Source organism: Pleurodeles waltl, chromosome 1_2 (genome assembly GCF_031143425.1).
Source record: "Pleurodeles waltl isolate 20211129_DDA chromosome 1_2, aPleWal1.hap1.20221129, whole genome shotgun sequence".
NCBI classification, from domain to species: Eukaryota; Metazoa; Chordata; class Amphibia; order Caudata; family Salamandridae; genus Pleurodeles; species Pleurodeles waltl.
This window is the reverse complement of record NC_090437.1, coordinates 319,552,822-319,567,478: the sequence shown is the minus strand read 5'-3', so window position 1 is coordinate 319,567,478 and position 14,657 is coordinate 319,552,822.

Here is a 14,657-nt window from a genome sequence, read left to right as displayed (position 1 = left end):
TATGTCATGCGATGGTGTGATTACTACTACATGCTGGTACCAAACCCGTACTTTATCAGACAGGTTGTTTCATAAAAAGTGCTGAAAATTAGCTCATATTACACCTATTGTAAAATAACTGGGCAGGCTCTTTCTTGAAGGTAGAAACGACTAAAATATCATGCATAGCTGCAAAGCTACCAACCTCGTCTTACCCAGCAACCTGAATAAGTGCTACGCGTTACTGCATGAATACGAAAAAGAGTAATCTACCCTCGTTGAAAGCCAAAAACTTAAAACAATTAAGCATGCCTTCCTCTGTCACATACCAAACTCAAAATTGGCTCATGTAAAAAAGACTTACGCCTGGCTTTCTATCTTGCTGAAATACCCTAAAAACTGATATTTTCTGCTTCAATAAGTAACTCCCTTCAACACAACTCTGCATACTGCTCAGTTTCTATATATATGCACTAATGTTTTAATGCGTATTTCCTATAACATGTTAAGCACACCGTTGGACACTTTCCTAGGTTCACGCTATGAAAATACCTCGAAAAATAAAATCAATTAAATGGATTACAGCCCCATGAAATATGAGGATGTTTCCTGGTTTTTCCACACCTGTGCTAGCATTTTTGGCCACTATGGCCCTGATTACCAGTTGGTCCTTGTTTTCCAACCCCTGCATATTTCCTGTTTGTGGAGGGGTCGGAGTTATGAGTTTGGTTGTATTCTTAAGCATCCAATAATTAACAGATGTGTTAAATACTTCAACTTCATTAAATTTCAGAAGGTCAAACCTGCCAACATTTAACAAGGGAAAAGTTACCCTATCATGATGATTTTGGTGGTTAAACACTAAAATTTATATGTTACTTCCCAGAAACTCGTAATAGGTGCTATTTATCACATCTGTTAATTAACGTACCTCATTTATCAGGTACGATAAATAGCACCAATACTTGTAATTAAGGCATAAATGTTAATTTTTGCGCAGCTACAACACTATTGGTGTTCACCATTTCAAATGCACTGCCTTCCCCTTCCCTTGGAATCCACCATGTTTCAAGCCCTAACCCTTCTCCTGTGACTGCAGAAGTGTGATCACACTTGCGGACTTTCCTCAATTGTAAGTTCCATTTGTGGATGAAAAAGTCTGTACACCCCACTGTGAATCGAGATCTGCTGTTTGCTCCCACAGCTGACAATTCTTACTTATCTAAGAGGAATGAAGGTGGCAAAACTGGGACCTTGGTAGGTCAGAATGTTATGCAGCCATTCTGATGACTTTTTAGATGAAAAAGGCTGCTATTAACTGTGTGTGTCCTCTTCTTCTTCTTTCTGCTGCACAAGGAAAGTAAAATTGTAAACTTACAATGTGACTCGCTCTTTGGATTAGTAGTTTGTACCTTATTCATCTATGTGTTTTTGCAAGACTGTAATGCTAATAAAAACAAGCAGTGCAGTATGTGTTTGGGTCAGTTTCTCTACAGGTCCACTGGAGGCTCTTTAATGTTTTATCTAATTTTAAATTACCCCCTCCCAGTAGTCAGAATAAGACGTACCATTGTTTACCATAATCCAACAGATTAATTATCCTGCTCAAATGTAAATCCAGTGCTTAATTTGATCATGTCTTAATCTGATTTAATTAACCATTAAACATGACCCGATTCTTTTTTTAAAGATTACGAAGCAACCTTGACCTGCATCCTCTACATAAATATGTTTTAATGCTGGGTCTATCTTTCCTCTGAAAAGTTGCTGCTTTGCTTATAACTGTTACCATTTGAAGAATGTGTATAGAAATTTTAAATCAATTAGCATTAGTGGTTAACATTTGACATGCCAAGCTTTTCATAAGGAGAAAAAATAAAATTGCAGTGGGGTAAAACATCCTTTAGAGACTTTGCATTTCCGCTACAGGAAAAAACACTCAACAGAAACTCACCAATCTTGGCATGAAAGTAGAACTAGTCAAAAGTGTGCCCTTTCTTAGTTTGATGTAAATCTATTCAGTAACTTTAGATATTTTTATGTCACACAAATTGTAGGAGGGCTTCAATGGGTTAATGACAGTATTCTCTTGACAGTTATTGATTCGCTCGTACTTTTTGCGTTGTTTGACAAATATGAACAAGCATTAGTCAACACTTAGCATGTTTAGCTTGCTCAATGTGTTTTCTACTTTATGAAGGTCAATTAATCATCACTGCAAATGTTTCTGAAAGGAATTATACCAAATTTAGCATGAAGCTAGAATGTTTCTCGGATTGGTGGGTTTGTTTGGTTTGGTTTAGTAGTGTGTGAGATGTTTACATTACAAAAGGTATATACTGATTCAGGCCCAATTCGCTCTATCCTACTTGTTAATACCTTTTATATTTCAAATCCACTGTTTATCCAGGGAAAGGTATAACACTCTTATGAGGTTTAGGCCAACTCCTCCTTTTGATTAAACAGTGAATCAACTTTAGTGAGTGTTTGAGTGAACAAAGTTATTGCTTTTTTGTGTTGTCGTAATGGGCACAGTCTGTAGTAGTTAAGTTATAACATCAACTGTTGATTATAATCTTAAGAAGATATGTTTGTGAGGGAGATGGGTAATGAATTCTTCAGTACAACTTGTTCCACAAAAACTCATAAATCCAGTTTATCACACACACCACACACGCCTTAACTCACACACCAGATGCAATGCTCGTGGCCTTGTCTGTGAGAGGACATATGACATCACAAGTGACTTAAATTTCTCACTGGTAACATTACATTGAACCTTAACATTAACAACATTACTAATACTACAATGAATATAGTATGATTTCTTTCTTTGGGTTGTGCTGTCAGGAACTTTTACTTGACAGTTGTATTGTGAGGACATAAGCATTTTATTTGGCGTGCAAGTGATGTTAATTTGTCATGCCCTTATCTTTCTCTCTCTCATAACTTATCTTCTTAATTTCCTCAACTGTTCCTCCCATCCTTCCCCTACTCCCTTCCACCCTTCACCCCTGCTTCCAGACTCCCAGGGCTCCTAAGGTCAGCTGCTCACACCACACAGTCAATCAGTCCAGTAAGACACTAGCATTTGTGGAAGATGACTACATCCACAATGTTCCTTTTCCATTCCCTCCAACCTCTGATTATTTTCACTCCTGGACAGTCTTTTTCCAGCTTCGCCAGTGTTTCAATGCAAACTTAGGGTGGTATAAAGCACATTAGAAATGGCCACTATGACATAACAAATCTGATTTGCACAGGTGCCATAGGCTACTTCATTTGTAAATAGAATGCATAACATGTTTTATATAGTGGTGCAATAAAGTTGGCCATCACACACATAAACTAATCCAAATGATGTCAAAGAAGCCTACATTTGAAACTATAACTTTAACATGAATTTTGCATAACTAGAAATACTTCAATTACAACAATCAGAGTGTATAATGCCAAACATCCATTGTGAAAGATTCAGCATCTTCTCTTTACTCAAGTAGTCAAATTATCTGGTAATGCATTCACCATTATGTTCGTAAATGTTGGACAAAATCCAATATGACTCATCTCTGAACACAATCACAACTAGAAACAAGATCAACAGACCACTATGACTCGGTCAATGACTGCCTCAGAACAATAAGAGATACTAGGGTCCATATTTAGCGAGGATTTGAATCCCCCTTGTGCCATGCACGGAGACACAACGGTGACACAAAAATCGAAATGAGATTTATCAACCCGGGCAAAGCCCCTTGTATGGCCATGTGTGGCTTGATAAATATAGACTTCACAAGGCAGCACAGGTTGCTAATTTGCATTCTCTGCAGCAGGGAGGCGTACCATGGGTGGAACGTGAGTGTTCCTGAACATCCACCCATGCATTCTGACACAATCCCAGATTTACCAACACTGGTAGACCTAGGAATGCATCAGAAATGAACCCCTCCCAACCGAAGGTACAACGAGGAGAAATATGTTTATTTCTCCTCTTTGTTTCCTCTTTCTACATGAGCTGCCACATGTCATGCTGAAGACCCACCCCCTTCTTGCAACTATCCATAGCTGAAAGGGCATTACTGATGCATCACTGGTGGTGGAGCAGACTGACAGGTAACACCACATATATTGGGGTACTATTGTCTATCTCAATTGAGTTCAACGTTAATTACGGCAATGCTAGCACCATAGTAATATACTGTATAAAAATAAAGGCCTAGTACCACACGGCCAAATGCCTGACAATACATGAGAACTGGCATGTGTGTAGAATCCACTACAATTAATAATGAATCATGGTTTCATTGATTAATTACAGTCGCCAAATTCCCTGACAGCATTATTAGCTATCTTTCACAAGTCAGGAGCACCTTCCATTAACTATTCATATTGCATTTCTTAGTTTGGGTTTGCATGTCACAGAAAACAAGGTTCCTTCAGAAAAGAAACACATGTTTATTCAACAACAGTAAGTATGACAGTATGCACATTAATACAAAACATTTACTTTATGGTAAATTCTGTGGATGGGATTTGAACTGTTAGTGAGAAATATTTATTTTCAACTTTAAGGTTTCTCTGCTGTGTTGAAATATTTTGTTGCTTGCAGAAGTGAGCAATTTTGATATCTGTTGTCAATTAAATACTGAGTTAAAAAAGAGGGTAACTGAAAAGAAAGGAGTTGTCATGGCCTTATGAAGAAACTCTTTGTCCAGCCTCATTTCTCAGTGTGATTCCTAATGGGGCTACTGATGGTTTGCAATATTGCTAGAGTGGGAAGACACAGGCACTCTAGACATTATGAAGGGCAGTTTAAATGGTAGAGGGTTAGGACGCAACATTCCGCGGTCATTTCCCCGTGAAGGCTTTCTTATTGTCTAGAATATAGGTACAACAGGATGTCACAGGTGGGTTTCTTAAAACAATAAATCACGCCGATGTCACAAAACAATTTGAAAATGAGATTTACAAAAGTGAAAAATGTGCCATAGTTTCCGAGTCAAAGTGCATACTGACCAAACATTCGACCCAAGAAATCCGGGCTTAATGCAAAATCCCTCATGTGTTATAGTCTGCCAATGAGAGTTGTGTTTCTGTAGCCTTTAACTTAAAATAAAAAACAATTTTGAAGGATTAGAACATACTTTTTCAAAAAGAAAAAACTGAGAAATTCACTTCAGCGGGGCATTACACTTCCAAAAAGCTGGGAAATACGAAGCGGAGGCCCCAAGCTGGCTCATGCTTCTTGCAGCTTTACACCACAACTAACATATTTGGAGTAAAGGAAATATAATGATATATGATCAAAATAAATATAATAACCAAACACATTGAACATATTAATTTTAAGATGTGTGTGTATGTATGTGTGCAGTTACATAAGTTCAGCATTTCCATATAAATAATGTATTTGTGTCACTAATAACTTTGGTGCCAATCCAGAAAAAACTTGTAAAAGTCCATAGGGGGACATGATGGGCAAATACCTCCCTGCCCCCTAACCACCAGGGCCAAAAGCCATGTGAAAGATACGCTTTGAAGCAGGTTGCCCAAGGGGGTTGGGCGTATGCTCACATTTCAATATGGTTAAAAAAATCACTGACAAAATCAAAGGTTAGAGTGATGTTATAGTTGTCTATGGTAATGAGATAAAAACTATTAAAAAACAAAACAAAAAAGTACTGAACTTCACAAGTTGCCCTTCACCTAGATTACTATAACTTGCGCTCCCGCCATGCACGGCTTATGACCCCAGATATTACATCAATCGTGACATGTTAAATGACATCGTTGATGGGTTCACGGATGACATCTCAAGTGACATCATTAATGAAATCATTGATGACATCATTGCGACAACGCCTATAGGGTTTGTGGAACTGAAGTGATTCAACACACCACACTTGTGACCAATTTTCTATCACCCATCATGTGTTAATGAACATACCGCATGAACACCTGCTGGACAGATAGCATATCTTTCAATTCACCCACATTTGATGAATGTTAGCCTCCTTTCACAAATATTTGCCCACCTAATCCAACACATAAAATGCCTCCAGAGACTTTAATGTGGTCCCACCTTTTCAAACCTTCAAGAACCCCAAAAAAGTTCTTGCACACTAGTCACCCTAACGTGAATACCTTCTTAAACACTTCACATGATCCATAATTTTAAGTCAAATGATTGACAAGCATGCACTTACCACTGATAAGATATGTTCTGCCAGGGCCTCTGGACAAGCCTCCATACCCTCCAGTTTTCTAAAATACTGACATACAACTTTAGGGCCATGCTTTCAAATCCAGCGGAGTTACACCACCTGTAAGTGGCTCACTCCTACATTCAAAATTATTCAATAATCTGCAATGCCTCAAAATCTTCATTGGCGTTCTGAAAGTAAACCTCAACACCTTATAAACATCCTTGTTATGTCAGATATGTCTATAGCACTGTATTACAACTACTTACATGGGCAAGGGCCCAATCAAGCTTTGTCTCTTCCCATAGATTTCGTGCAACAGGTTTGGCTCTAAGCCTTAAACTACTTTGAAAAATATCTATGCCGCCCACATCAGGTGTGCTGAACCTTTATTTTATTTAATGTGAATTATAACTTGCAACCCAAACTTTACTGATTTGTTTATCATACACCATATAACCTCCAACATGCACAACCACATTTGTCTCCAGGGATTAAGCCATTTCCACTCTCTGCCCCCACACATGTACACACAGTAACTCCATCTTGTATATGACTAAAATGTTATCAGTGATGTCATCAATGATGTCAATTAACGTGTCATGAGTTATGAAATAAGTGAGCTTACAAGCAGTGGATAACAAGGCACATATTATAGTTAGCTCAGTAAACCATAAATTATTAATTTCGTTTTTTTTTAGATGTTAGTTTTTTATCTCATTTCAACATCTAAATATAATGTCACATCTATCCATCTATCTATCTATCTATCTATCTATCTATCTATCTATCTATCTATCTATCTATCTATCTATCTACCTGTCTATCTACCTCCTGTCCAAACGTCCCAGCGGTATTCGAGGAATACTTTGTGAATTTGAAACAGGCTGACATTTATTCCTAGTGTTAGCCTATGGGAAAACATTTCTAACTATCTTTTGAGTCTTAATCCCAAAGTGTCTTTCTCCAGTGAGCAAGCACCAGCCGTGGATGGGGTATTTAGACGGGCATACGGCTGCCCTGAAGAAGGGTATGTGTGGCCATTATCAGCTGCATCTCTTGTGCAATATGTGCTCCTCACTGTCAGGGGTGACCCAGGGAATGATTGAGATACCCCTATCATTATGTGTGATGTAAATGCTTTTTTTAACGTAAATGCTTCCACATCAAGATCCTTTCTCATATCTGCTATATTAGTTAATATGAATCTCTTTGTCTGTGACCCTTCTTAGGGAAATACACATTTGCAAAACTAATAGGTCTGGGTTCACTCTGCTCATGCATGCAAACACAGACATGTACAAATGCTGATTGCACGAGTTACATGCAAAACTGGTATTTACCACATTAAAGCTAGACCGATTGGGAAAATGTAGCAGAAAGGATTGCTTTATGTATAGAACATTCATATGTGATATCGAATTCAATGTGACAGTGTCATGATTGAGTATAATTTTCTAATGTAAAATAGTCCTTTATGTACGTTAATAGAAATGTTCCCTAGAAGGCGGAATTATACATGAGGTGCAATAGATTTACTTTTAATAAATAAATCATTTTCTGGATAGAGACAAAGGGCCTGATTTACATCTTGGTGGAAGGGAATACTCCATCACAAACGTAACAGATATCCCAATCCTATGGAGATCGTAATACGTGGACGGGATATCCGTCACATTTGTGACGGAGTATTCCATCCGCTGAGATCTAAATCAGGCCTAAAGTCCGCTGTACACATATATTTGAATGAACTGGTAACAATATACCTGGAAAACATTCACGCTTTCCAGCCATACCTAAAAAGTAACTCACACAGTCATCCATTAACAGAGCGATTTTACTAATTGCAGGCTTCATAATTCACTCAAAAAAAGGTTCATGAGAGACTTAGAACCAGATTTAAGAGGGCCTAGCGCCTCCCTGCGCCGCATTAGCGTTATTTAATTTTTTTACACCAACGTGGCCAAAATCGGTGTGCCAGATGCATGCATTGTCCCACTTTGTAACCCCTCGTGCCACATTATGCCTGCACCAGGCATAATGTATGCAAGCGGGGCGTCCCTTGTTAGGGGGGCTGAAAGAATGGCGCAAAGAAATCACAGAGCAGGCATTAAAAGGAGGCACACCATCATTTATAATGGACATCAATGTGCTTTTCAGGATTAGCATCAAAATGTTTGACGCTTATACAGCAAAGAGCCAAACTAGCATCAAAAAGTTTGACGCTAGTTCCCTCACTACCGCAATTGTGCGCCGTCTCTTAGATACGGTGCACAAATGGTGGCATTAGGGGGGTGCTAAGGGGAGCAAGAAAAGAGGCGCTGCATTGGATGCAGCACCACTTTTCTTAAATCTGCCCCTTAGTATTCTAAATTATACAGAGCTTTTTTGGTCTTTATGGAGGGCAACTGTTAGCTTCAGTGTAAGGCGCTTAGCAGGTTTGCTTCACCGTGCAAGGTCCACAGAAGACTTCATATCTGATGTGACAGTTTATTGTGCAGTTACTGTTTTTCACATCAAGAGGCAATGCTGCCTCCCTTGTGTTTAATCTACAATGAATCACTTCGGACAAGAGCTGCTGATCCTTGGAACTGCAAGAGGTCCTATGTCATATGTGACACCTTCAGCAACTCCTGCCTTTTTAGCCTGCAAGAGGTTACATTCTGGGCCATGTAGTTGTGGTTGGGCATTGTAAAACTCAATATGTAAAGTTCTGTGGGGTAAAAAGACAGATCAGCAGATTTCACACATAACACTGGGCCACTCATCAGCTATGTCATGTGTGTTTGAGAAGGACGGGGTAAGAGGCCCACATATTATATGGGACAAAATACCCCCTTTCTGTACTTTATGAAGGAAATTGCATGTCACCGCAGAATTCTGTGCCCAATAAAGGCACTCATCCAGCGTCCTTCAAACGGAACTTCTCACTGGCAATAGCCTCACAAAATACAGAAAGGGGACTTTCTCCCACATATATTTGCTTGCTGCTGTGTATATGATGCTCTGCCTGTCTTTAGCACACTCGGTTGGAGATTTGTCCAGAGCAGGTACAGCCTTGACAAGATGTGGATATGCTTTTAGTTTTGATTTGGCTATATAAAGATATGGATTGAAGGGTATTACCAATATAAAGGTACCCTTCGTGTCTAATAAGTGTCAGTTGTTTTTTTAACATTAATGAAGAATCACAGATAACTTTGGAAGTGTATCAGGATTTCAGGGCAACCTGTTGTACACGAAGGAGTGGAAATGCTCGCTAGGCTTTGTGCTGTACCCTATTCTTCGCAAAAAATCCACAGACTCAGTTTAATGTAAACTTTCCCTTCCTTTGGCTAATGCTCGGGCTTGGTGAAAACCAAAATTGAGTCAGAGTGGTGATGGCTAAAATGCGTGAACATGACACTATTTGAACTTACTAGTCTGTAAAATTACAAACATACATTTGTCCCATGCAACAGTAAGTTGAGTCGATCTTACTGAAGCAGCAAAATGCAACCAGCAGATTTAAAAGAAAACTGGCAAATCCAGTAACTCTGGAAGTGTGTCTGCCAGCCTTGTGGCAATTCTTGCTTTGTTTTTTTCATGGCTTTTGCAAAACGTTATTGTTTGGGAAGCTGTTGGGTGTTTGTCAGCCTAGAGAAGCATTGAGTCAAGGCAAAAATGTTTTTGATTTTAAACAAGCACACATTACCATAGTACTCCCTAGAACTGAAGGAAAGTATTTTGTGTGTGGATGTGCTCCTTGTGAAAAGGCAGCATGTGTTAACTCATAATGAAGTCAACCAATGGCTGAGTTGGGGTGACACGTTGCCAATTGATGCATGCTTGAGTGGGTTGAAGCAAAATGTGAAGGACACAAGCACAGATACATGGATAAAGTGTGGCTGAAAACCCCTATAAGTAACTAAGTCATGCACATAATTTTAATAAAATAAGAAGGTCTTGTCTAACACAGAGCTAAAAAGCCAATTGTTGTGCCTTTGGCTGCCAGCATCTTGCCTTTGAGAAAGAAAGAAGGAAATAAAGAAAGAAAGATGGGAGGAAAGAAAGAAGAAAATAACACAGGAAAAAATGAAAAACAATACGGAAGGAAAGAAGGAAAAGAAGGAAGGCAAAAATGAAGGAAATCAAGATGGAAAGTAGGAAAGAAGGAAGACAAGAAAGATAGAAGGCAAGAAATAAGGAGGGCAAGAAAGAATGGAAGGAATATAAGAAAGAAGGAAACACAAATGACAAGAAAGAAAAAAGAATGAAGGCAAGAAAGAAGGAAAGAATGAAGACAAGAAAGAAAGAAGGGAGGAAAGAAGGGAAGAAAAAAGAGCAGAAAGACAGAAATTAAGAAAAGGAAAATGGGATAGAAAGACAGAAAGCATGGAAAAGGAACGAAGTAATGAAAGCAAAAAGGAAGTCATGAAAGCAGAAGGGAAAAGGGGAAAGAAAGAAAGAGAACAGAACATGAAAGAAAAGAGAACTAAAGCAAGAAAGAAGAAAAGAAAAGGAAAGAAGGTAGGAGAACTGGAAGGGAAGAAGGAATGAAAGCAAGATAGAGGAAAAATGATGAAAGCAAGAAAAACGGAAAGGGAAAGAAAGCAAAACAGAGGAAATGAAAGAAAAAAGAAACCAAGTTAGAAAGAAGGAATGAATTAAAGAAAAAGGAAAGAAGGAAAGAATAAAATAAATAAAAGAATAAACTAAAATGAAAAAGCAGGAATGAAGGAAATGTAGAAAAAGGAAAGAAGAAATGAAAGAATACAAGAAAAAAGATCAGAAGCAATGACAGCATATGAAAGAAAGAAAGAAGAAAGAAAGAAGGAAAGAAAGAAGGAAAGAAAGAAAACTAAGGTATTTCTTTTTTTTTACAAGTGCTGTAAATTAAACATGATAAATGTTGGTTTTCTTCCTGGGCAAGGTTTATTAAATAACTACCGCTGAAACTGAGTCCAGAATAAGTATATTCTGAAGAAGTATCTGTTTAAAAACAAATCACATGTTAAAAACCGAAACTTTAGACAATTCAATACAGAATGGTTTCAAATAGATGCAGTCGGTTGTGTTGTGAAATACCAGTAGTCAGATAAAGGACACTTCAAATAGAATTTACAACAGCATTGGCCAGAAAAATAAATGAACTCATATAGGCCCATATTTATACTTTTTTTGCGCCGCATTTGCGTCGTTTTTTGACGCAAAAACGGCGCAAACTTGCAAAATGCCATTGTATTTTGTAGGTTTGCGCCGTTTTGCGTCAAAAAGCGGCGCAAATGCGGCGCTAAAAAAAGTATAAATACGGGCCTTAGTGTGTAATGTGGCCTGTACCATCAACAGACTCACTGATATAATGCATCCTGCTTTCACATCAGACTCTAAACACAAAGAGAACATCAAAGTAGTAAATTAGGAACAAAACAATGGCACAGAAGGGAACTAGCTTGTGTGTGGTCCTTGTTAAAGAGCAAAATATAGTCACTCAAAGTGGAGTTATCCAGTGACTGAAGTGGACTGACACACTGCCCCATGCTGTATGCTATAGTGGATGGAAGCAATATGTGAATGACACACAAACAGATCAATGAATGAAGAAAGCTGACGGAAAGCCACTTTAACTAAGTATATTCTACAATATCTTTTTTTTAAATCAAAAGGTCTTTTCTAATGCCAGACCTAAAAAAAATATATAGGATCATACTAGTTTGTACAACCCACCATACATCCAAGTTACATGGTAGTACTTATGACATCCCTGATTTACTCACATACTTGAATTTAACACAAATGGGCATAGGGTAATTCTAGAATCACACAATGCAGTCATGTGGAAAAACGAGATTTAAAAAACAGGTCACCAAGATCCAAAATGTAAATAAAAAGTGCAAACAATAGGTTACATTTCTTGTTTTACACCTAGAAGTTGGGCAGGTCTTTAGATATTTCATTGTAACCTATGTATCCATGTATCTATGCAGCCTGTAGTGTCCCAGTAGACACACTGAAGATCAGGCAGTCGACCCTTGGAGCAAAATTAATTTTCCTGGATACGAGTGGGCGCAGGTTCCGCCCTTTACGTCTACTCCACATCTCAAACAGCAGACACAGTCCTTTTTCTGCTCTTCCACAGGTCCAAAGAGTATTCTGAGGTGCACACATTGGGGTGCCACATTTAAGGTTGGCACCAGCTAGTGTGGAGGGTTGACTCCTGGCTCCTCCCTAATCAATGGATGAAAGTTCCCAGGGACAACCCAACCCAATATTGCAGCTGTTCCTGCATGCACTACTATAAACAATCCTGCAGTAAAACTTATTCCTCAAATCCAGCATGGGGGGAACCTTCCTCCCTTATGCAGAGCCAATGTGCCCACTCAGAGATGTGGCCAGGGAAATGAGCAGTCCCCTCCCCTGTGGTCCGTCAAAATCAAGCCCATTGGTAGATCCACTCCCACTGGGTTTGGCGCCAGCCTGGCTGCCGAAAGAAAGACTTGCCTTCTCCAGGCCTCACCTTATATTTACTTATGAAATGACAGGCCCCTTTACTAGTTAATGAAGCTTTTAGGTCCGCCCTAACTGCAAGGGGAATAAAAAAAGAAAACCACTTCTCCACACCCAGTGCATTGTTCCTACTCTGCGAGAAGTTTTCACACCTCATTAAGATCAACCACTAGCTGGGGAGTTGCTAGACAGCTAATGCAAATTAACCTCCAAGAGTTTCATACAGGGAAAGGGTAAGTTTTTAAAAGTTAATTTTCCTAATTATTTTTTAAAAGTTCAACTTCACAATTGAATTGAGCTTTTAATAAATATAAAAAATTGTGGTGGAACTATTTTTCTAGAAGTTCCCAAACCCAAGATAGCAGTATTAATATGTTAATCTGTACTCTAGTTTCTCTTGTAGTCCAGCCAGAGATTTCCACTGTGAAAATACCTTCTGGAGCCCTGTCACCGTAGGGACATGGTAACATTGTAAATGTTGATATCTCCGCTTCATTCTCAAATACTATGCACCCTAACTTGTGGGCTACAAAGCTTACATGGGGTGACTAATTAATATTTAAGAAGGAAGTATTTCCTTGCAAAAAAAGTTATTTTGACAGGTCAGACTGCTGGTATAAACTACAGCAGTCAGGCAGCACTGGTAGGCCTGAAGGAAGCCATGTTTTCCCTGTCATATTAGTTGATGGCACAATAAGCACAGCAGTCCACATGTGACATTTAACTTTCTGTGCTGTGTGTATAGTTTCCACACCATGTACTGCAGCACTATGGGAGAGTCAGAAATGCCAATAGGGATTAGCCAGTAGGTACAAGTTTTAGCGGACAGTGCACTAACACTCAGCATTGGGCAGCATTGTCCCAGTGTGCAGATTCTAAAAACCAGAAATACAATTCAGCAAAAATATGGGGATGACCATGCAAAAAGGGAATTTTTCTTATACTTGGTTTGTGTCCTGTCAGAATTTCCTACATTTGCTGTTATAAAGTCACCTCTATACAAAGTAAAATAGCAGAGGCTCTCCAAGTTGAACCGTAACATGGCTTCAGATCGGTGCAGAGGAAAGAATATCAATATGTACTATTTCAAATGTTGGCCTTAGTTTACAGATAAAAAGAAGGTTTTTAATATAATGCAACTGTAAGCTAAATGGCCTCTAAGTAGTCATATGCATGCAGTGCTTCAGAGAGGTGCCAAATTAGAAACATTGTAAACTGAAGTCTTCTGAAAAAAACTTAGAATATGCCTACATTCATCACATAGATCTTCATACTGTATTGAACACATTTTTCATGAATAAAACATGTATTTACATCCATTGAACCTATGGGTGTATCAATCACTACAGCCTTACCTGCTCCCCTCCCACACCTATCAGTTTCTTAACTTTACTTTAACCCTTTGCCCCAAGAAGCTCCCATGACCCCTTGACTCTCTCCTTCAAATAGTTCCATGTTTATTAACCTATAAACTGAAAACTCAGGACTCATCCAATGACCAACAATGTTCAACAAAAACGACTGAATTTACAACTACGCTTTCGGTCTGGAGTAGCCTGTTACCCCGCAGGGGTAGCAAACACTTTATAAATGCAATTACAATACAATGTACTGCTGATATTATGTCTTTATGTCTCTGAATCTCTATAGGGTCACTTAAATCGTTTTCACTGGGCAAACATGGGGGGATCTGAATGAGACACTGCCCAGGTGCCCATTGGAATACCACAAGGACCCATCATGGCTTCTGTGTTATTCAATCAACACACAAGGGCACTGGGAGCACTGGTGGATAAGACATCTTCCTTCCTTTGCTATGGGATCTAAAGCCTATACGGAAGACTATTTATCCAGAACTTCAAGCTCTTGGGGCAATGTCTTGGTCTTGAGTTTACCTCGAACGAAGAGCAAGGGACACTTGGAATTAAATCCAGCAACAACTAAACACTCTCCTTGCCCATGGCATGCTTTGCAATTCTCCTGGTTAAG